At 38.3% G+C, this 22177-nt stretch overlaps 1 long non-coding RNA gene across 1 annotated transcript; it reads left to right on the top strand.

Annotated features, from left to right (window-relative positions):
• The first annotated feature begins 12945 nt into the window (after positions 1–12945).
• Positions 12946–15574, top strand: LOC138825126 (uncharacterized). Its single transcript, XR_011371349.1, has 3 exons — positions 12946–13106; positions 13490–13606; positions 14258–15574. It is a non-coding gene; the product is annotated as an uncharacterized lncRNA (long non-coding RNA).
• Positions 15575–22177: the final 6603 nt, after the last annotated feature.

Here is a 22177-nt window from a genome sequence, read left to right as displayed (position 1 = left end):
TTTTGGCAAAGGAAAAATAATTTTAAATCATACCCTGATAGGGTAAATACCCGTTGCCTGGCCTGTTGAATAATAATTGCCAACTGTTGTTTATAAGGCATACTATTTTTTGTAAATCTATGCTGTGTATAAATCCATTGTAATGGTAGCTCATTTTGTCCTAAAATTCCTGTTGGGTATTTCCATGTATCTAAAATATATAAATTTATGGGTTGATTTAGCGTTACTCAATGTAAAAACATTTCTTTTATTCTCTGTTCTATAAATTGTAATTTTTTTTAGCTTCCTTAGTTAAAGTTTTTTTGCTATGTAAATCAGGATCCCCTTGTAACAAAGAAAACAAATTATGTAACTGATAAGTAGAAATTTTTAAGGCCAGTCGCATCCAATTAATATCTCCTAATAGCTTTTGAAAATTATTTAACATGTGTAATTGATCACGTCATAAAGATATTTTTTGAGGTGTCACTGTTTGTCTAGAAACAACATATCCTAAATATTTTACCACCGTATCCTTTTGTATTTTTTAGGTGCTATCATTAATCCAAAATCTTTAAATATAAAGGGAAAGCATCTTTTATAGGAATTTTTTTATTGTTTATTTTTGATCTATACTCCCTTGCCCAGTGCTCCCCTTTTTAACATTTAGGGTAAATTTTTGGTCTTCTCTTGTTAACTCCAGTAGCTTTTTTACAACTTTTTTTTATTTGACCACATCCAAAACACTTTAGATTAGAGGGTTTTGTTTGCAAAGCATGCCAGGTAGTGGCCATAGTTTCAGCAAACACCTGCATACGCCTGAATTCAGATATAATATCTCTGCAGGCCCTCAAATATGTATTCACATCCCCAGATTCTTTAATAGGCAATAGGGCCCGTCTACAGTCCTCACTAGCATTCTCATAAGCCAACATGCGCAGCAGTTGTTGACTTGCAGCCTCTCCCACAACAGTACGTTCCAAGGTCAATTTCAATCGCGATAAAAATTTAACATAGGGTTCATTAGGTTTTTGAATTACTTTAGTCCAAAAGCCATAATGCTCTCCTACCGGTCAAATCCTTTCCCATGCCTCAATACCTATGTCTCTTAACTGCTCATGGATCTCTTCAGGAGAGTTCACTTGCATATGAGCATCTGCATATAGTTCTGTTCCACAAAACATGGGAAAGGTTATGACCTGTAGGCGTGGGTTACTGCTCTGTGCATTTTGTCTAGCCCTTTCTGTACATAACTCAGTAAACCACATTTGCCATCGTAGGTATTCAGGTTCCTTAAGCAAGGCTCTACAAAGCATCTTCCAATCCTCAGGAGCAAAATTATTGTAATGTTGAGCAAGCCCATTAAGCAATTCCTTAACATAATGAGACTGCTGACCATACAACGTCACTGCCTTCTTGAGTTTACTAATATCATCAACAGCAACACCTTTATATCTGGCTGGTTGAGCTATACCATTCATAGGGCGTGGTCGAATTACAGGATAAGAAAAAATAAACATTTCATCATCAAACTCACTGTCTGAGCCCTCTGTTTTGTGAGGGAGTGACGCTGTAAAGATTGCATCGGCCAGCGGAGGAGCCAAAGGCTGCTTTACTTTCACTTTCTCAGGTTCTCCTTTCACTCTGCTAATTTCCAACTCCATATGTTGTAATTTTGATAAAATCAATTCCATTTGCTCAGACATTTTATTACACTTTCAGTTTGTTCCTTTTAAGCCTTTTTTACCTCTTGTTTTTTCTCTGTTAATTGCAATGCATCCTTATCTATTGTGTCCTTAACCTCAGAGTCCAATTGTAAATCTACAATAGAAGGAGTGGCCTCTTTCTTTAAGTCCGCTATTAATCTTTCCTCATTCAAGACTTTAAAAAGGGTATGTAAAATAGCCCAAATGGACCAAAATCTAATAGGAATCTTTTCCCCTTCTCAAACAGCTCTTTCTTCATTATTTTTTACTCGTTTCCAATTATCAACATATAATGTTCCTTCATCGGGGAACCAAGGATTCCATTCCCTAACTACATTAATACACATTTCTATGTCAGAAGAAGAAATATTTACACCATAAGCAGCAAGTAAATGTTTAAGCATATGTAAGTACGGAGTAGACCTAACTTGTCCCATCACCCTGTAATTAAAAGTACTTACCTGAATATCCCTTCCTGAATTCAACAATGCAGGGTCCCTGTTCAGGCGCCAATCGTCAACGTCTAGTGCGTCGGGGTCCCTGGGTAAGGGTCACGAAATCACCAGGACACGGGATGCAGCGTGCAAACAGCAATTGCCACTGCATGCTGTGTTTTATTGTTAGTGGGTATTTAAAGACAAGCAAGCATAATCTTTGCCAAGATTTGGTTAGAAAACATTCACACAAAAAATTTCCACAGATACATTTTTACTTAACCTATGAGACAATGTCTAGGTATATTATTATCTAAACTATTTTAGAGCAAGCTCAAACCACTTCTTCAATCTCAGGAAAATGCTTGCCCAGATGTTCATCTATGCTTAAGCAAGCAGAAGAGCCACTTCCTCAGCTCTCAGGAATCTGTGACATGTGTCTGGAGATAGGGAGAGAGAACGTTTTCCCTCTCTAGCCTGGCATTCCAAGAGCTTTCCTAATCCCAAACACAGTCCTCAGACAATCCCGAGGCTGGAGCCTGCATCATTCTGTCCCCTCAACATAGACCCTGAGTCTTCACAGTAGATGAACAATGTTCTTAGCAGTTTGTACAGATGAAATGGAAATAGAGCAACTGTGACATCAAAAGGAACATGCAAAAAAGACAAAGGCACAAAGTAGAATGTGCCAAAGAAATGCTGAGGTACAATTTCAAATAATGTGCTTAGGTGTGAGGGTGTGTTCAAAGTACAGCATCAGACAATATGTTGGATACCTTGAGAAAAAACTGCATTAAAACATTCTGGGACTATCATACAAGCAGAAGCCCGTTACGCTGACTCTAATCAGCCACAACATCATCAATTTAGGGAGTATTTTCCAAGAGCATACTGAGAAAAAAGGGCTCATCACAATTAGTGTTCAGGTTGAAGTAATGACAATCACATAGCTTTTCTTATAAGTCTTCATTTATTTTGGAGCATTAAAGTGGGAAAAGCCAAGTAAATATTTTGCATGTATCTAAATTAAGTGGGATGTATTATATTGGTCTTTCTTTATCGTGGAAGTTATAGGTTATGTCTTTTTATACTGTAAGTTGAGACAATTATCTGCTTTCTGTTATTTTATTTTCTTCCCCTTCTTTTGCCTTTCCACTTAAAGAGACATATTTGAGCTTGCAATTCTAAATCCTTCAAAATTATCTGAATTTCTTCATACTTCTGGCAGCCTCCTATATCTTTCTCAAGGGAATATCTTCTCACTACCATTTTTATCCCATATGATATTGGATATCTTCCTGCCTAATTCAGTGCAAGATTAGACTCATCCAGATATCTCAACACTTGTACCACCATAAAATCCTATCTTACTTAGAAATCATGATTTTAGTATGTCTGGTGGCATCTGTCATTTTTGAATGACCCTAATTGATACTTACATGCAAGCATGTTTTAAACCAATATGCCTCTCAGTAGATGAATGAATCGGCAAAATGTGGTATATATATATATATATATATATATATATATATATATATATATATATATACACACACACACACACATATATATATACATATAAATATATATATATATATATATATGGTGGAATTCTATGCTTCCAATTCATAAGAAAATGGAAAGACTTGGAAAAATCCTAAGTAAAATAAGCAAGACACAAAGAAACAGATTTCATGGTTTCCCTCATGCAATAAGTAAGAAATGTCTAACATAGTCCTAGCAGATGAGCAGAATGGCTCAATAGCTATGTATATATGATCATATAAGATCATGCTGAGCAAAATGAACTCCTAGATATGGAAACAGAGGTTTTTCTTTGTGGTTGTTGTTTTTAATGTACAATGTGATTTCTTTTTTTCATTTGTGTTTTTCCCCTATGTTTTATTCCCTGCTGTATTTGATTTCAGGACCCTGTGTATTGTATATACATTTATCTTAATTTGTCAAGGGAAGAGGAACAACAAAATGATGAGACAAAGGGCAAACCAGTGCAATAGCAATACTCACAAGACAATATGTTGGAAATTTACATTACAACTTGTGAGGGGTATTGGAGTGAAGGAAAAGTGTGAGAAAAATGAGGGGGGAGGTAAAAAAGTTCGACATGTTATGTATTCACTACCTTACAGTTACTGCAACTCCTTCAATACATCACCTTGACAATAAAATTAAATAAAAAAATAAGCACATAAAATATAATTTCACTGTATTGGTATAGTAAAATTATTCTATGTGTATTAACTTTTTAAAAAATGAACACTATTTGGCATCTATTTGAATTCATTACCCCTTCTTTTCAGAGGGTCATCAACTTGAATGTTATCCAATATTTTCACAATATACTTGCCATTATATTGAAAAAAACATAATTTTAGTATTGTCCCATAGTAAAACAGAAAAGTTTAATTCTATGGAAACTGCTAACTTTTAAAACTGAATAATTAAGAGGACAGAATACATATTTTCTTCAAAATTCCTATGACTACTAACTACTCATTTTCAAATTCTGAACGTTCTGTACCAGAGACATTCAAAACAGTACCTGTTTGCATGTTACTTAATTCTGCAATAGATGCAAATTCCAATGGGGTGGTACATATTGAGAAGTCAACAGAAAAAATAGCCACATTCTGGTAGAGGATAAAACTATAAAATATCTGTAATAATTAATTCCTCAAGAGTAAACATTTGTTCATCAGAGTAAGCTATTATTTCTATGACCAACAATCCCACACTTTTATGTCATAAAGTTATCCTAACCCAACAGTTTCCAACTTGTAATGTGCACGTTAATATTCCCTAAACTTACAATATGACTAGTTTATCATTATTGTGAAAAAATACTACACTTCTGCTAATGTGATGCCCTTCCTCTTGTGGAAAGAACACTACACTAAACTTTGCTGCAACATTTCCCCCCCAGTAGTATTCTTGAAATCAGAACACTTGCAAATATTTATATTTATTTTTAATCTATTATAGATATTCCAGAGACTAAGATCGGAAGATTATGGTTCAAAGCCCACCCAGGCAGGAAGTTTCCTTAGATTCTTTTCTCCAATAAACTGCTCAAGAAAAGCCAGACACAAGTGACACTGAGGTTGAAGTGGTAGGGCATGAGCCTTGAGCAAAAACAGGCTCAGAGAGAATGGCCAGGCCAAGAGTTCAAGCCCTAGGACAAAACAAAAAACAAAAACAAAATAAAAACAAACCCCAACCCTAGCATTTTTCTCATTGTATACAGAGGCACATAATTAAGGAAATTGCTTCCTGTGTTACGAATAGATAGAAGAACCAAGATGTCACAGACTTGCTCTCTTCACACCATGTTACACCAAAGCCTCAAAAAGTTGCTTTTTCTAAATTTATAAATTGGTATCATCCATTTGTCGGCAACTCTGTCCAGATTATTCACGTTATCATTTTATACATGAACTGCTGGAATTATGTATTAACTAAGTTCTAATTATACCTTGCTTGAAAGAATATTTTAGGCAAATAGAATGCCAGAATCATTTGTGAATTTGTCAATTAAACCCTCTACTTAAAAAGAATTTTGTAGTATCCTATAGAATATGAAATTACAAACAAAACCAAAATATTTATTTTAAATCTAAATTCTAATTTAGCAAGGTCTACAAAGTCTTACATTAGATGAACTTTGCTATTTCTCCAGGTTTAAACTTTTGTAAGCCTTCAAGATTTCTTTGGAATCCAACAGAATGATACTTACTTTTTCAAATTTTTGGTTGGGAAATCATGAGCCATTTCACATCTAGGAATATTCTGTAAAGAAGAGAGTATTAAAAACACAACTGAAGATTATATATGACTTACATTTCAATAGGAAACGACTTCTCAAAACATAATGACAAAATTATCCCAAACTTCTAACTGTGAATCCCTTTCTTGTTATTTGGTATGTTTCATTGAGACAAAATTATACTACCTGGTCCAGGGAAGGTATCACTATGTAATTACACTCTCTAATCTCCTGTCTTAGTCTGAGTGCTAGAATTCCAGGCTTGTATCACATTGCCCTGCCATAGTTTGTTGGTTTATTTAATCTAGATACAGACTAGCAATTCTGAACTTCTCCAATGATATTATTCACTAGACTGACTGCTCAGACTGTTTATGTACTATTTTCAAAGATGTTCTAATATTTGACACAGTATATGAACATTTTCAGATGCACCTGCAGGGGTCTCTGATTCATTCCTCATTGGATCTGATCCCTTTAATAATGATTACTTGACTTTCTTACTATCTCTGGTCCCTACCTATGTAATATACTCAAACATTTTTGAAGAAAGTTCACTTGAGGACTTTCTCATAGTAAAAATTATCATTTGATCTAGTCTTACTCAGGACATATTTTCTATTGTTTTCTAACTTTTCTGCACATTCTGAGAGTTGTTTCATTTGTGTATGTGTGTTTGCACATAGAAGTGTCTCTGTATGTATGTGTATGTTTGTATGTATGTATGCAAAATCCTCAAGCTCTTATTCAACAATTTTGCTCATGACTAGTATTCCATCACTTGAGGCAACCTTCCAATCCAGGTTTTTGGCTGGTTAATTATAGATAGTGTCTCAGAGACTGTTCTTCCCAGGCTGGATGCACACTCAACTTTCCAGACTCCTTTATATTCTTAGGTTTTATTTTTCCAGGAGTATCAACTTTTTTTTTTTTTTTTTGGATCCGGTCATGGGGCCTGAACTCTGGGCCTGGGCGCTGTCCCTCAGCTCTTCAGCTCAAGGCTAGCACTCTACCACTTGAGCCACAGCACCACTGCCAGCTTTTTTCTTTTTGCTTATGTGGTGCTGAGGAATCGAACCCAGGGCCTCAGGCATGCAAGGCAAGTGCTCTAGCACTGAGCCACCTTCCCACCCCAGGAGTATCAACTTTTAAACTAGAAATATTTTTTGAGTGTGAAGTCTAAGCTCTAGCCCATATTTTTAACTCAAGGATTCATATAAAGATAGATGAAGATACACATTACAGATCCTGAGTGTACACTGTTAGAAATGTGATCTTAAACCATGTGCCAGTGGCTCACACTTATAATGCTAGCTACTCAGGAGGCTGAGATCTGAGGGTTGCAGTTCAAATCCAGCACGAGTAGGAAACAATAGCAAGAAAGAAACAAGTTGGGGCTGGGAAGGTAGCTCAGTGGTAGAGAGCTTGCCTTGCATGCATGAGGCCCTGGGTTCAATTCCTCACCACCACATAAGCAAAAAGAAAAAAGCTGGAAGTGGCACTGTGGCTCAAGTGGTAGAGCGCTAGCCTTGAGCTGAAGAGCTGAGGGACAGCACCCAGGCCCAGAGTTCAAGCCCCACGACCGGACCCCCCCCAAAAAAAGAAACAATAAATTGTGTCCCTATCTTGGGGTTCATTTCACTTAACACCATCTTATATGGCCATATGTACATGGATAATGTTTTTATAAGTCATTTAAATTCCATATTTTGTCTTTACTAAGTTGTCTCTGAAACACGTGTTATCTCATGTCCAATGATGTCTTTGTGCTATTTCAATGGTTTCCCTTATTTGCAATAACTAGTATATGTCTGAGTCAAGCAGTAAAGGTCAGATAAGATGATGTTAGGGGAATGAACCCCAAGATAAATATTCAAATGTTTTTTTGTTTTTTTTTTTCCTTTCATGCAATTGTTTCTAACATATTATAAGTTTATTTCTTTGTTGCTTTGTATGTCCCTTCCCCACCGTATAACCCATGCTTTCACTGTATTTTATGTTGGTATTTGTGGAAGGGAAGGGAAAAAACAAATTGTTTAACTAGGGATACAGGTGGACCCATTGCAATAATGAGATGTACAAGTAGTTATGTCGAAAAACGAACTTTACAACTTTGGTGTGGTGTGGGGGGTAGATCGGGTGGGGGGAAGGGGAGTATGGGAAGGGATTGGAGGGGAAACAAAGAGGAGGCAACAAAAATTGTTAAGAAATGTACTCCTGTGATGGGAAGGTGGCTCAGTGGTAGAGCACTTGCCCTGCATGCATGACGGCCTGGGTTTGATTCCTCAGCACCACATAAGCAGAAAATAAAAAAGCCGGAAGTGATGCTATGGCTCAGGTGGTAGAGCGCTAGCCTTGAGCTGAAGAGCTGAGGGACAGCGCCCAGGCCCAGAGTTCAGGCCCCATGACCGGATCAAAAAAAAAAAAAAAAAAAAGAAATGTACCAGTTTTCTTGCCCATGTAATTGTAACTCCTCTGTATGGTATTCTCACAATTAAAAAAAAAAGAAAGACTGAAAAGCTCAGAAGACATTTTGCTTTTACCGGCATGGTTCAACTAAAACCAGAAACAGTTCTTTACATTTATATAAACTATTATATCTAGTGAGGATTTAAAAAGTTTTAGCATATATATTTTAAATTTTATGTCAAAATATTTGTTTATTTTTGTCAGTTGTGGGGTTTGAAATCTGGGCCTGGACGCTGTCCTTCAGCTCTTCACCTCAAGACTAGTGCTCTACCATTTGAACCACTGCCAGTTTTCTGGTGGCTCATTGGAGATAAGAGTCTCACGGACTTTCCTGCGTAGGCTGGCTTTGAACCATGATTCTCAGCTCTCAGACTCCTTACTAGCTAGGATTACAAATATGAACCACTGGCACCTACCTACATAATTATATTTTGCACATTTATGAGGTATGGTGTGGTAATCCCATTCATTTATATCTTGTGTAATTATCAAGCTATATCATATCGATTAGTTTCTGTGTGTAACATTTCTTTTTAGTGAGACTGCTCAACCCTTATCTTTTCGCTGTGATGAAATATATATTCTTAACTATAATCACTTTGCTTCTTGTGGTATACAATTAATATATTTACTTTTAGTCATGGAAGTCCGCTAATTAAGGTTATATAAAACATGAATTGTAAAGTGAAAAAAATGGTTCCATTACTTGTTTTATCAAAACAATTATGCCTTTTTTCAATTATATTTCTGTGGGAATGTGTAATATTCATTGATTTAACAGTTAAAATTGATAACAGTTGATTCAAACTTGTATTTGAAAATTGCACACAACACAAATATACTTCCACTTTCTTCTACCACATAATTAAAATAACAGTATAGCAAAGCTTGGTGTTAGAGGCTCATGTGTAGAATCCTAGAAACTCAGGAGGCTAAGAACTGAAGATTTTGTTTCAATGTCAGTCTAAACAGACAAAAATGTGAAAACTTGACTCAGACATATACTAGATATTTCAAATAAGGGAAACCATGGGACCTATGCTTCTTTGGGCCTGGCTTACTTCACTTAATATAATTTTTCCAAGTCTTTCTACTTCCTAAAAAATGGGGCAATGTCATTCTTTCTGATGGAGGCATAGAATTCCATTGTGTATATATACCAATTTTCTTGATCCATTCATCTACTGAGGGGCATCTGGGTTGGTTCCATATCTTAGCTATGGTGAATAATGCTGCAATAAACATAGTCGTGCTGGTAGCTTTAGTGTGGTCTTGTTTGTGATCATTTCGGTAAATGCCCAAAAGTGGGATTGCTGGGAAACAGGGGAGCTCTATGTGGAGTCTTTTGAGGAACCTCCATACTGTTTTCCAAAGTGGTTGAACAAGTTTACACTCCCACCAACAATGCAGTATAGTTCTCTTCTGTCCACATCCCCTCCAGCATTTGTTGTCATTAGAGTTCTTGATTATAAACGCACTCATTATCTTGCCCATGTAATTTTAACCCCTCTGTACAATATTTTCACAATAAAAAAAATAAAAAATACAAAAAATGTGAAAACTTATCTCCAATTATCCAGCAAGAAGGAGAAGGTAAAGATGTGGCTCAAGGAATAGTGTCATCACCCATGAGCAAAAAATACAATGGAGACCATTAAACATAGAGTTCAAGCCCTAAAAATTGCATATACAAAGAAGACAACAATAAAGAGTACTGTGAACATCAATAATGAAGACAAAATAGTAGAAAAGATAATGAGAAATGTTGTGTTAACATCTGGAGGACAGAAAGCATTTGACAGAATTTTGATTCATGAGAGGGAAAAATCAAAGTCTCATTTGTACAATCTCATTGTATCTATTTGTGTTGAAACCTGGCTATTGGGTAACATGTGAAAGTGTAGATTGCATTACCTGACATAGCAGACATTGCCTGTGACTATACACCATCCCACTCTGCAAAAATCTAAACTTGTGCTTGTTAATTTAAATAAAACCTCATGTTAGAGACTGTTTGGTTCACATAGACAAGGGTCCTTATTTTGAGGCTTCAGACCAGTGCTTTTGTTTATAACCACTCCTGCTTTACGCCCTTCTTAGCTGGCACCAAGCCAAGACTTTGAGTTATAGACCCAACTGCCTTAATCCCTCCCTTTCTCCAGCTAAAACTCATTTCACATGCTATCTATGTCTTAGAATTAGTTGTTTTCTTTCTAATCCCCACCAGAAAACTCTTATATACATGTAAATCTACTATAAATAACCTAGTTAGAAAAGGTAGTAAGTGTTTAGCATTGGCTGAGGCTCTCATCTGTAGATTTGCTCCTTAATAAATCTGTGCTACACTATCTCTTCTCCATGGCTTTTGAGTCTGAAAACTGATTCGTTTGGTTTGATGTAATCCCATTTATCCAGACTTACTTTGATTTGTTGTGCTTCGTGATCTTTGGAAGTTTTGACCTATGCCAAGGAGCCCTCGTGTTTCCCCTAACCCTTCCTATAACATTTTCAAGGAATCTGGACTTACATTGAGGTCTTCGATCCATTTGGAATTGATTCTGGTGCAGGGGGATATATAAGGATATAACTACAGTTTTCTGTGTACAGCCAATTCTACCAGCACAATTTTTTGAAGAGGCTGTTGAGGAGCTTGAGGCCTGAGTGACTCCATCTTGAGCTAGATGTCATCTTCTGAAGTATGAGTTATGCAGCTGACCATGAGCCCGGCCTGGGAATGAACAGAAGAAGCAATTCCTTGGCAACTAGGAACATAAACTATCCTTGGGGAAACCGCAGGCAAGCAGGTGCTGGAGGGCATGGTGACCCCCGCAGTCAGGCCACAGGTGGTGTTTGTTTAAAAAAGGAACCCTGCAGTTTAGCAAGTGTGTCCTTGAGACTCCCTGTGGTGCAAGCCAACCAGTTTAAAGTACTTCAACCCTCTGATCTAACCAACAACCTGTTTCTGCTTTGTAGTGTGCCAATCATACTATAGAATTGTATTAAGAGTTTCCCTGCGATGTGTTATAATTTGTTGTAAGATGCTATGATGTATACAAAGTCCCTGCCTTCCCTAAAAATTGTATAAAAAGTACTACAACCCTGGTCTCGGGGCCTCTCAGCGTCATGGGCTGTGGGGGGACCAAGTTCCAGCTTGCAATAAAGACTCCTTTGCTTTTACATTGTTGATAGTCTCTGGTGGTCTTTTGGGTAAGGATTCCAAATTCAGTTTTACATTTGGTGCATTGGCCAGGAATCCCCCCAAAGCCCACCCAGACGCCTTAACCAAGGAGTCATGAGAAGCCCGGCAAGTAAGTAGAGGCATTGCCATTCTGAAATCATCTGGTATTTGAGTTCCCTGCAGGTTCTGTATTGGGGTTGGCAAGAGGTCTTGGCGGACGTGCTATAAGACAGCCAACGGGGCCAGTGGGAGTTGTCCCTCAGATCTCCTGGGGGGTAAACTATCCACTAGTGCAGAAGCTTGAGTCTGGCACTTTCTGACTGATAGTTTACAGGGTAGGCTATCCACTAGTGCGGGGTCCGGCACTTTCTGACTGATAGTGTACAGGGTAGACTGTCAACTAGTGTGGACATTTGGGCCCATTTGTAGTCCAGCACTTTCTGACTGACAGTCTACAATGCAAATGCTGTGAACATGTCTTGTCTCAGGGTTCAGTGTTTTGTCTGTGTGTCTTTTGGAATTCTTGGAATGTTTCTTCTCCCAGATTCATCCTGATGCAAGGGCTCAGAGGAGACTGGCTAACACCCCCTTAATATCTGTTTCTCTCTAGCTCCTTCTTTTTTTTATGAAACTGCCACTGACCACCTGCAAGTGGCACCAGCAAGATCTTAGCCTCGGGCCTTAGCCCAGGGGGTCTGAGTACGGGGGAGAACCTGTCAGTCTGAGGGGACAGCCACTAGGAACTTCTTTCCCTTGCCCCAAGAGGACTGGGAATTCTCCTCTGCCTTGGAAGGCTCCTGGGTCAATGTTTGCAGGAATCTAAAAGAAAAATCCTCCCAAGGTGAGTAGAGGGGGTCCGAGTCCCCTGGTAAGTGAGTGGTGTTGAGATGTTGCCCCATTCACTGAGACCTGATTTTGTCTTTGTGGCCACTTGTCTGTCTTGTTTACTTTGGTGTGTTTTCTGTTCTATGTTTTCTGAGGTAGGGAAGTTCTGGGTGAGAGTGGCAGGCTCACTCAGCAAACTCTGGATTCAGCTTGAGAACAGCACAAATTTCTGGGGGCCCATTAGTCCCCAACTCAGCCTTTGGTTGTTGTTTTGTCTAGTTCCGTTTTAGAATTGGTACCAGTTTTAAATGTGAATCCTTGGTTTTTGTGTTTATCAGTGTTTTTGATATTTATTTGAACATCTCTGGGGGAATAAAAGTCTCAGCCTCTGGCTGGGCTTGGTCACAGACCTGCTAAGTCTCCCTCCCCCCTTCTTTTGTTACAGCAGCCAAGAGGAGGGGCATGGACAAGCCTCAGGTGCACCTTCTCCTGGTGGAGGCTGCTGGAGAGGTTAGGGTGTAGATAGCAGTGAGCCTGATCTGGACTTTCAGCTGCTCCAGACAGCTTAACAATTTGTAAAGTGCTTTTGTCAAAATTGGGTAAAAATCAGGCCCATTCAGTTTCAGGTGACCCCCTCACCCAGCCCTCCTCCAACAGAAGGGATTCAAAAGACTGATTAGTGAAATACCTTGCTAAACAAGCAAGCCCTGGAAAAATGAAGCTCAACAAAGGTACTTCGTTTAAAAGAAATATTGTCTTAAAATTTTTTTAAAAACTTTAGAAAATGTACGTACAACTGATTTTGATTTTTTGTGTGCTTTAAGATCTGTGTGTTTTGTATGTGTTTATGAACATGTTCAAGATAAGAGTTGTCAGCATGCTGTAACAATGGGTGAGTTTAAGTTTAAAATTCAAAAGGTTATGAGGTTTGGACATTACCAAAAATTTTAAGGAATCTTCACATTGTTTTTAACGGCTTTTTAAGGATTCTTTAACTTAAAAATTAGAAAATCTGGTGTTGAGTTCTAATTTTATTCCCTTGTGGTCAGAGAGAATGCAAGGTTTCTGAATTTGGACAAGTTTGCTTTGTGGCCTAAAATGTGGTCTATTTTAGAAAATGTTCCATGTGCTGTTGAGAAAAACGTGTATTCTTGTGGAGAGCTGCGGGAGCCACGACCAAAGACGGCCAGGCAGTAAGGCGTGGCCGCAAAAGCAACATTGTAGCTCCTTGGTAAGATGGCGCTGGCTCCCGCCTTCTGTCTTCCCGGTGACAAGTGCTCTCTGTAAAAACAACTCCTTATATGGCTATGACTTGGCTCCTAGTTTGCTTCCGTGTTTGCGACCCTATCGGTATATGCCACGTGGTGCTTCAGGATTTGCCATCCAGGAGACTTATAACCAGAGCGCGGGGGCGGGGGGGGGGGGGGGGAGACAGAGAAGCAGGAAGAAGCGGGCAGAAGAAGCAGGAGAGAAGATGTTGTAAAAGGTCCTGAATAAACCACATTGTGTCTTCCTTGCTGGTCGAGGTGGTCGCGACATATTCTTATGCTGCTGGGTGAAATTTTCGGCAGATGTCTGTTAAATCTAGTTGATCTTTGCAGTTGTTTAGATCTGCGGTTTCTTTGTTGAGTTTTTGCTGAGTTGATCTATCTAGTTGGGAAAGTGGTGTGTTAAAATCCCCAACAATTAATGTCTTTGGATCTATGTAGGATTTGAAGGAAAGTAGTGTTTCTTGGATAAATTTGGGTGCTCCGTTGTTTGGTGAATAGATATTTAGAATTGTAATATCCTCCTGAAGGAGAGATCCCTCAATTAGTATGTAGTGACATTCTTTGTCTCTTCTCACGAATTTTAATTTGAAGTCTATTTTATCTGATATTAGGATTGCAATTCCCGCCTGTTTATGGGGGCCATATCACCTTGCACCAGAATCAACTCCAAATGGATCAAAGACCTCGAGTCAAAGCAGACACTCTGAAAACATTACAGGATGCAATAGGAGAAATGCTAGGTCTCCTTGGCACAGGCTGAAAATTTTTTAATAGAGACCCAGAAACACAACAAATCAAAGAAAGGTTGGACAAATGAGATTGCATGAAGTTAGAGAGCTTCTGCATGGCAAAGGACATAGCTAGCAAGATCAATAGAAAGCCTACGGATTGGGAGATCTTCACTAGCCATACAATGGACAAGGGTCTCATATCTAAAATATACCTGGAACTCAAAAAATTAAATCCCCCGACAACAAATCCTCAAAGAAACAACTGCCCAATAACTAAGTGGGCTAAAGACTTAAAGAGAAACTTCTCTGAAGAGGAAAGAAAGATGGCCAATCAACACATGAAGAAATGCTCAACCTCTCTAGCCATAAAAGAAATGCAAATCAAAACAACATTGAGATACCACCTCACTCCAGTTAGAATGGCTGAAATCAAGAACTCTAAAAACAACAGATGCTGGAGGGGATGTGGACAGAAGGGAACCTTACTGCATTGTTGGTGGTCATGTAAAGTTGTTCAACCACTTTGGAAAGTAGTATGGAGGTTCGTCAAAAGACTCCACATAGAGCTCCCATATGACCCAGCAATCACACTTTTGGGCATTTACCCAAAAGTATACAAACAAGACCACCAGCACGACTATGTTTATTGGAGCACTATTTACTATAGCTAAGTTATGGAACCAACCCAGATGCCCCTCAGTAGATGAATGGGTCAAGAAAATGTGGTATATATACACAATGGAATTCTATGACTCCATCAGAAAGAATGACATTGCCCCATGTGTTAGGAAATAGAAAGACTTGGAAAAAATTATATTAAGTGAAGTAAGTCAGGTCCAAAGAAACATAGGTCCCATTGTTTCCCTTATTTGCAATATCTAGTATATGTCTGAGTCAAGCAGAAAAGGTCAGATCAGGTGATGTTAGGAAAATGAACTCTAAGATATGTATTCAAATGTGTTTTTTTCTTTCATGCATTTGTTTCTAATGCATTTATAAGATTATTTCTTTGTTGCTTTGTATGTCCCTCCCCCACAGTATAACCCCTGCTTTCACTGTATTTGATGTCGGTATAATTTTTGGAGGGGAAGGGGAAAAACAAGTCGTTTAAATAAGGATACAGGTGGACCCGTTGCAACAATGAAAAGTACAAGTTTTCATGTGGAAAACCAACTTTACAACTTTGTTGTGGGGGGGAGGGGCAGGAAGGATTGGGTGGGGGGGTGGGGGGAGGCTGGGAAGGGATGGAAAGGGGAAACAAAGGAGGAGGCTACAATGCTTGATAAGAAATGTACTCATTATCTTGCCCATCTAATTGTAACCCCTCTGTACAGTATTTTCACAATAAAAATAAATAAAAATTAAAAAATTAGAAATCTGGTATTTTAAAATCTAATATTTTAAAATGCATAAGGCTGTTTATACTGTAATCAAGATATCTGGCTTAACACAAATACATTGGCTGTTTGGAATTTAGTTCCTTGGCTAAAATTTGGGGATAAATATTAGAAATTTAAGTGTAAAGGTTAGTTTAACACTGTCAAAGATGTTACCTGTTCTGTCTGTCTAAAACTGTGTATTTCATTCGAGAACCAAGAGATAAGAAAAGGGAAAACTTAGAAACCAACAGAAGACCTGTCTTTAGGGGTGAGGAGTGAACAGGCAGAAGTGCAGTTCAGCTGGTCATGTATGGTGGGACAGGCCCTGAGGAAGTCCACAGATAATGGGACAGGCCCTGGGAGGAGTCCATGCATGGTGAAAGGGGGCAAGCTGGCACAAAGGCAGTTCACCTAACACTAAAGAGTTGGCTTAGGTACGTGCCCATTCCATAGGAGGGGCCAAGTGGCCCATCTTTGTTCTGTCCCTTTTCCCTACAGATTGACACTGGAAACATGATTGTTAAAATGAGTGATGTGATGATCTGATTAGTATTGCTAAAACTGCCCCTTGGACTTAAAAAGAGGGTTAAAAAGTTTATTTGTATAATGTGATTTGCTTTCAATGATGTTCTACAAGTAGTATATGTTTCTAAAAGTCATAAGAGTGTTATGTCTAGCTTCTTGGTACAGTGATGGTGATTGTAATTCTTGCATTAAGGAAAAATTGACATTTAAGTTTAAAAGTTTTAGTGTGTATCTGTTTTAAAACAAGCAGCCAAGAGACAATGAATGACACTTTGCCTCAAGATTTTAAGAGATTTTTTAAAATGCAACTAAAAACTAATGTATAGAATATTAAAAAGGAGATTAATAGGAAGCTTAAAAATTAGGAATGGATTTTTGGATATAAAGTTTAAGAGTAAAATTGTTCTTAATATTTGCCTCAAAGTGCACAAAGGAAAAATTAGGATTACCAAAATAATTGCTATTCTAGTTTGCTCTTATAGGTTTTTTTTTTAAACAGTTTCCAGCAAGCCCAGAGCAAAGTACAAAGGATTCTTACAAGTTTGTTAGATGTAATTTTGGCTTTTATAAGTTCCAGGTAAGAGCATGCTTAAAAGCTACTTCTATGTTGACCACCTTGTTGCTTTTAATTGGAATAAAGTGGCCTTCTATAAGACTCATTGATCTGCAAACTGGTTCGAAGCCAGCCCAGGGAGGAAAAAGGTCCCTGTGAGACTGTCACCTCTAATCATCCAGCAGAGTGCTGAACGAGCAAGCAGAGTTGCTTTGGGACTCAAAGTGGCAGAGTGCTAACCTTGAGCTGTAGAGCTGAGGGACAGCACTCAGGCCCTGAGTTCAAGTTCAGCGACCAACTAAGGGAAATGCCAATGAGGCATTTTTTCCAGTGTGGAGAAGACACTCCTGGAACGAAAGCAATGGTGGAGCATCCAGAGGTAGTAAGCCACTGCTTGGATGGCAGAAATGTCAGATCCTAGAGTCATTTGTGCACGGCCCTTCAAGAATTGATCAGAGCCAGGAGGTCATACGAAGACAGTTTGTAAGCATGCCTAATGTCCATGACTATTTACCTCGTAAGGGACAGGAACTTGCCATCCTGTGACAGTAGTAAAAAGCTAAAGTTATAAAATGTGGGGGATAGTTTAAATCCCAACCCTTGTATGTGCCAAAAATTCTAATTGGCAATAATTTTTGAGCTGACACCAGCTACATGAAATTCATCTCCTCAGGAAAAAGTTTGTAAACCTGTAAGTGTGTTTCTATTGATATCTCTCCGAAGGTCTGCATAGGTAACTGGGGCATCATTAGAGACCACATTCCTAAGCCATCCAGAAAGATGCTTTTGCAAACCAGAAGGCTAAACAAGCTACACTGCTGTAGCCAGAGAAAAGGTTTGTGCATTTGCCAAAAGTTAAAATATTGTTCTTTGTAAAATAGGCTAAGGTTATAGGTTCCTGGCTAGGTAGGATCAACACCCCTGAGTCAGCTTAAAGAAGTTACAGAAGATGAATATTCACCCATCTTCCGCTTTTAAGAACAAGGGACCAGAGTCACTTTAAAAAGTTGTGTCCAAATAGACAGAAGGAAAAGGCATGGGAAATAGTACAGGCCTGAGCCCTCTATATCTGCCTAGAAAATCAGCCTTATGAAAAGAACTATCTAGTTTAAAAAGTTGTCATCTTGGTAAATTGTCGTGGGCTATTGTCTAAATAGTCTTAAAAACTAGTGGGGTCACAGCCTGCCTAGCCTATGCAATGTATCCTTAACCAGTCTGTGTAGGAATTTGCAGCCCAGCAGGAGGTGTGACAGTCCCTTGAAGCCACTGAAAGACCCTGCTGCTGCTGCTACAGCTTGACAGTCCCCTGGAAGAAATCTACATTGTTACCCTGACCACCTCCACTGTGAAAAAAGTAGAGTGAACTGCCTGATTCCATCACCTGAGACTGCATCCTGGTTGAAAGCTGCTAAAACTGAGATCTTGTGGGACATTCTTTTGGGTGATATCCAGAAACCTTCTCTATTCCCACAGTGGATATTGGGGGCAAGGATATCACTGGCTTGCTTGCCTTAGGCACTTCAGTGCATAGTGACTGAAAATCCACTCTATAGTCACAGCCAAATTTGGCTCTGGTATGGTAATAATCTGAGTTTGTTTTCAATACAGGTAGTAATGAGACCCAGCCCTGCTCTTAGCCTTAAAATCTAGCAAGTTTCTGCATCCCAGTGGTGACTTGAGGCTGCTCTGAGATAACTTGGTTCTGCAAGCCAAAGGAAAAATGGGCATTTTAAAACTCTAGCCACAAAGAAGTTCAAGGAATTGCAAACAAGAGGAGGGTAGTAAAGAAAGCCTTGGGAAAGGAATTGGGAAAAAATTAGTATCCTCTTTGGATAAAAAAGGATTTGAAAAGTAAGGATTGTCTTAAAACATTAAGTCATTGGAGTAAAGAAGACAAACCTCAGACAGTTTAAGTATGTAGTAAATGGTATGAGTATGTCTTAATATTGGAGCTTCATGAGTACTGCTGGTATAAAATTAAGTTAACTGATATACAGAGTCAGGACTGGTGGAAAAAAATGTAAGGGCCTTTGGTACTGTTAATTTTGTTACTCACAGTCGGGTCCAGTGTTGTAAACCGGCTAGGGATGTTTGTTAGAAAACGCATTAACACTGTACAGCTGATGATCTTAAAGGCTCAATATCATCTGGTACCCAATGGAGAACATGATGTGTGCCCATAAGGACCATGATTGGCCCTTAAGGCCTATCAGAAAGGGGGAAATGAGGAGCCTGAGGCCTGAGTGACTCCATCTTGAGCTAGATGTCATCTTCTGAAGTATGAGTTATGCAGCTGACCATGAGCCCGACCTGGGAATGAACAGAAGAAGCAATTCCCTGGCAACTAGGAACATAAACTATCCTTGGGGAAACCGCAGGCAGGCAGGTGCTGGAGGGCATGGTGACCCCCGCAGTCAGGCCACAGGTGGTGTTTGTTTAAAAAAGGAACCCTGCAGTTTAGCAAGTGTGTCCTTGAGACTCCCTGTGGTGCAAGCCAACCAGTTTAAAGTACTTCAACCCTCTGGTCTAACCAACAACCTGTTTCTGCTTTGTAGTGCGCCAGTCATACTATAGAATTGTATTAAGAGTTTCCCTGCGATGTGTTATAATTTGTTGTAAGTCCCTGCCTTCCCTAAAAATTGTATAAAAAGTACTATAACCCTGGTCTTGGGGCCTCTTAGCGTCATGGGCTGCTGCCATGTATGTGGTGGGACCAAGTTCTAGCTTGCAATAAAGACTCCTTTGCTTTTACATTGTTGATGGTCTCTGGTGGTCTTTTGGGTAAGGATTTCCAAATTCGGTTTTACACTGTCTTTCTTCCATCCTGTTTCTGGCTCCCTTATCAAAGCTTATGTGCCTGTAGGAGTGGATTCATTTCTGGGTCTTCAATTCTGTTGTATTGATGGAATTCTGTGCTTCTATCGGAAAGAATGGCACTACCCCATTCCTGAGGAATTGGAAAAACTGGAAAAAATGATATTAAGTGAAATAAGCCAGATCCAATTAAATATATACTGCATGATTTTCCTCATTTATAATAACTAGAATATGCCCATAAATCTACAAGTTAATCCAGTAGGTAGTAAAAGACAAATAATTATACTTGGGCATGAATAACTAACAGCAATCTAAGCATTCACATGGTGAAAACAAGGGCAGCTCTTCTTAGGAGAGGATCACAATGGCTCAATACCTATGTACATATGACCATATTGCAATGAACTCTAAGAATCAATCATGCATATGAAATACATATATCTGTATATAATTTAATAGATGTCATAAAATAACCGACTTCCCTGTAATCTCAAAGCAAAATTGTAGGTTTAGAAGATAAAATTGAGGAATGTTTTCAAAACAAAAACTAAAATATATAGAGGAAAAAGTGGGAGAGAAAAGATAAGATGAAAAGTAGAGTAGCTATCTATTGAAGAATTCATAAAAAATTTCCAAAACTATACAAGAGAGCTGGGGTACAGCTCAGTTGTAGGACTAGACTAATATATACAAAGCCATGGGTTCAATCTCCAAGAAGGCATAATAAGGTAATAAATAGTAATAATAAAATAATTACTTGAAATAAATGCTTTCATGTTAGAGAGGCCTGATTGTTAAAACAGTATACAAATTACTCTCAATTCTTATATCCAATGACATAAAACTACAAGAATGAAGAGGAAATAGTTTTCCTTTTCTATCCTTTCCTTTAGTTTTCTGTTTTCTTCTTTTCTTTTTTCCTTTGGCACTACTGGTGCTTGAAGTTGCTAAGGCTCTGACCACTATTTTTCAGATGAGGTCTTACTTCTTGGCCAAGCCTCCTTTGAGCAATAATCTCTTACCTATGGCTTCCACAAACATGAGATAACAGGGAAATTACACTATACCTAGCTTTCTGTGCTTTTATAGTTTCTCACTTTTTTTTTTTTTTGTCAGAACTGGCCTTGGATGTTGGTGTTCTAAAGTTCTGCCTTCTAATTAGCAAGCTTGGACTCAGACTATTTTCCAATGTAAACATTCGATATTGACTTCTATTTTCTAGATATCATTAAATTCTATTGAGCTTAGTATGGATCTTTATGATGTTATAAGAAGAACACAGAGAAAGCCCTTGAATATTTTCCCAGTTTCTTTAAATATTTATAGAATGACATCACAAGTAGGACATTAATATTTCACAAGTGCCTTATGCAGACTTCAGTTACTTTAATTATTTTGTGCACATATTAAGTCCAATATAATTTTATCAATTCTATATTAATATATCATATTTACAGATAACGTTTCTTTACCAAAAATGAGTCTTGTCTCATGCTTCCCTTTTATAATTAAACCCACTACTTCTCTTTGTCCCATCCCAAACCTGTTTCATCCTGGCAACCAACACATTTTTTTTTTTCTCCGACTTCTAGCTCATGCAATAAATAAGCTTTTAGAATTTCCTTCAAATCTATGGTAGATTATTGTCAGTTGTTGTATGCCTTAATAATGTATTGTATTCCCAGAAGTTGCCTTTGGTTCTGTCATTATAGAATGTAGCACAATTCGTTTCCCATTTACCTGAAGAAAGCCTGAACTGACTAGAGGAAATAATGCTGGTATAAACCTATGTGTTTTGGCCTTTGGGTGAATGTTACATTTTATTTCTATGAGACAAAGCCTAAAGAACTCAATTCCTGTGCTATACTGTAGGTTGTTGCATATTTCATATTCTAGGAACCTGTCAAAATGTTTTCAGAAGTGGCTTTCCCATTTGAATTCCTGCCAGCATCCAGTTTCTCTGTTTCTTGATAGCATTTAGTACGGACATTGTTGTATTATGTGAAGTAATTCTCATATATGTTTTATAATGTCATTTTAGTTTTAATGTGCATTCATTTGATGACTGATGATGCTTTTCTTGTGCTTATTTTTCACAACATGTATTTTGCTGGTTTCTAATCGATTTTTTTTTAAACATTAGGTTTTGAGCATTTTATGTAGAGTCTACATTTGAGGCATTCTTCAGGTACAGGATTTGCAAATATTTTATCCTTGACTATGGGTACCCTTCATCATCATTACCACCACCATCATCATCATCACTATTAGTATTACTATTATTAATTTTGTACATGTATGTATGGTCCTGGGGATTGAAATCAGGGCCCCTGAGATTTGTTGCATTTTGTTAACAATTTGCCATTTGAGGGGCTGGGAAAGTGGCTCAATGTAGAGCGCTTGCCTTGCATGCATGAGGTCCTGGGTTCTATTCCTCAGCACCACACAAGCAAAAAAGAAAAAAGCCAGAAGTGGCACTGTGGCTCAAGTGGTAGAGTGCTAGCCTTGAGCTGAAGAGCTGAGGGA

Source organism: Dipodomys merriami, unplaced genomic scaffold (genome assembly GCF_024711535.1).
Source record: "Dipodomys merriami isolate MVZ:Mamm:240054 unplaced genomic scaffold, mDipMer1.0.p SCAF_1346, whole genome shotgun sequence".
NCBI lineage: Eukaryota > Metazoa > Chordata > Mammalia > Rodentia > Heteromyidae > Dipodomys > Dipodomys merriami.
Note: the sequence above shows the minus strand (reverse complement) of the source record. Positions and strands in the feature narration are given on the sequence as shown.